Raw genomic sequence first — 3,130 nt, forward strand, 5'->3', positions numbered from 1 at the left:
CCATAAGATGGCTAGCACAAACTAGGATACAGATCGAAAGAGGCGCATGCCTCCTGCCTGGGATCCTCCTAAACTACTCCTGATCGTCGGCGGCGGCCTGCACGTATTAGTAGGCACCTCTGGTGTAGTAGGAGTCGTCGTCGACGGTGGCGTCTGACTCCTGGGCTCCAACATCTGGTTGCGACAACCGAAGAATGGAAAGGGGGAAAAGAGGGAGAAAAGCAACCGTGAGTACTCATCCAAAGTACTCGCAAGCAAGGATCTACACTACATATGCATGGGTATCTGTGTAAAGGGGCAATATCGATGGATTGAACTGCAGAATGCCAGAATAAGAGGGGGATAGCTATGTCCTATCGAAGACTACGCTTTTGGCAGCCTCCATCTTGAAGCAGTAGAAGAGAGTAGATGGCCAGTTAACCAAGTATCATCGCATAGCATAATCCTACCCAGCGATTCTCTCCTCGTCGCCCTGTGAGAGAGTGATCACCGGGTTGTATTTGGCACTTGAAAGGGTGTGTTTTATTAAGTATCCGGTTCTAGTTGTCATAAGGTCAAGGTACAACTCCGGGTCGTCCCTTTACTGAGGGACACAGCTATTCAAATAGATAAACTTCCCTCAAGGGGTGAACCACATTACCCAACACGCTCGATCCCTCTGGCCGGACACACTTTCCTGGGTCATGCCCGACCTCGGAAGATCAACACGTCGCAGCCCTACCTAGGCACAACAGAGAGGTCAGCACGCCGGTCTAAATCCTATGCGCGCAAGGGTCTGGGACCATCGCCCATTGCACACCTGCACGTTGCGATCGCGACCGATAAGCAGACCTAGCCTTCCTAATACAAGAGCAGACGTTCTAGTCCAATCCGGCGCGCGCCGCTCAGTCGCTGACATCAAGAAGGCTTCGGCTGATACCACGACGTCGAGTGCCCATAACTGTTCCCACGTAGTTGGTTAGTGCGTATAGGCCAGTGGCCAGACTCAGATCAAATACCAAGATCTCGTTAAGCGTGTTAATTGAAGTATCCGCAGACGTCGACCAGGGCCAGGCCCACCTCTCACCTAGGTGGTCTCAACCTGCTCTGTCGCTCCGCCACAAAGTAACAGTCGGGGGCCGTCGGGAACCTAGGCCCACCACTACCGGGATGGAAACACCTGTCCTTTCAGCCCCCACATCGGAATCACTTGCGGGTACTCTACGAGCCGACCCGACTTTAGTCACCACCATGTATCATGTATAATAGTGTAGTATGTATATACCCGTGATCACCTTCCGAAGTGACCACGACCCAATAATATAGCATAGCAGACGGACAAGAATGTAGGGCCACTGATGGAATACTAGCATCCTATAATAAGCATTTAGGATTGCAGGTAAGGGTAACAACTGTAGCAACAATGACAGGCTATGCAACAGAATAAGAGCTATTGAATCAACAACAGTAGCAAACCTAATGCAAGAATAAGAGAGAAGAGTGGGTGATATCTGGTTGATCAAAGGGGGGGCTTGCCTGGTTGCTCTGGCAAGAAGGAGGGGTCGTCGTCGATGTAGTCGATCACGGGGGTATCGGCGGCGGTCTCGAGGTCTACCGGAAAGAAGTAATGGAGGGAGGACACAAGTAAATAATAGAGCAATCAAAGCAACACAAAGCATAACATGGCAATACGCGGTGCTAGGGGTGACCTAACGCAGTAGTAGGCGATACCGGCGAAGGGGGGAAACATCTGGGAACGTATTCCCGGTGTTTGACGTTTTTTTACAGATGAAACAGAGGTGGATTGTTGCATGTTCGCTATGCTAGGGACGTGTGGTGAACGAATGGACTACACATCCGTATTCGTCTCGTCGTTCTGAGCAACTTTCATGTACAACGTATTTTCATCCGAGCTACGGATTATTTTATATTACATTTCAAAGTTTTAAAACATTTTTAGGAATTATGTTAATTCGATTTAAATAGTAAAATGCTATGCGTACACAGCAGAGGCCAGCCACAACCTATGATCTGTGGGGCCAGGGGACCCGGTTGACCCAGTCAACAGTTGACTGGTCAACAGTGTGAATAGTACATGCGGGACCCCCATGTCATATCTGATTTAACATTTATACTTAGCAGTGGACCCCATCTGTCATTGTCTAATTGATTCTCTTTATTTAGTTAATTTTAACAGATGGACCCACGTGTCATACATTGTAATTGCGTTAACTTAATTAAATGGATTAATTAGCCTTGGGATCCTACCAGTCAGCGTCTCAAGGGCTAATCAACAGAGCCATTTAGTCCATTTAGTCCCTAATAGTCAGGGGCGCGACAACTGGCCGGGGTTAATCGCCGGCGACCTTCTAAGCGGCGGAGATATGCCGAAGGTCCACGGGAGCGGCGGACAAGGGCAACAGAAGGTACCCCACAGTCGCGCGCATCTAGGGGGCTTCGCAGCAGGCGCTGGAGTTGCCGGAATCGTCGGGAACGACGAGTCCCGCGGTGGTGGAGCCACGGTTTGCTCCGGGGTGGTGCACGGGCGCGGCGCGGGCGTGTGTGTGCGCGACCGGTGGTGGTGAGCACGAGCTCTCAACGCGGTGGTGCAGCGAACTTCAACGACAGAAAAAACGCGACGGAGAAACGGAAAGGGGGAACAGGGGGATCGAGGGGGAGCCTCACATCGAGTGGCAGGGGAGGCCTGTGAGCTCGGGGAAGCCGTGGCGGGTTGGAGAGGTGGCCGACGAGGCGTGGGCCGCCGGTGACGAGGCGGTCGGGCAGGGGCGACGTCGGGCGGAGCAGAGGGGCATGCGCGAACATGAGGGGAAGGAGGGAGGCCGGATCCGCGACGGGGCCTCCGGGATCCGCCCCTCTCCGGCGACGAGCGGCTTGGCGCGGTATGGACGCGGAGAACCAGACGGCGGCCATGGCAGGAGCTCCAATGCGGCGGTGTCGCGAGGACAGTGGGGCAGAGGCGGCGATTAGGGCTTGCCAGCGGCACGACCGGAGCGGCTCGAGGTGGCGGCGAAGGGCAAGGAGGAGCTCGGGCGCGAGGCACGGCGGGGTCGCGCGGGAGGTCTCCCTCCTGTGGGTGGCGGCGCGCGTGGTAGACGAGGGAGACGTGGGGGGCGAGTGGGGGCGTGGGTAG

Source organism: Triticum aestivum, chromosome 1D, assembly GCF_018294505.1.
Source record: "Triticum aestivum cultivar Chinese Spring chromosome 1D, IWGSC CS RefSeq v2.1, whole genome shotgun sequence".
NCBI classification, from domain to species: Eukaryota; Viridiplantae; Streptophyta; class Magnoliopsida; order Poales; family Poaceae; genus Triticum; species Triticum aestivum.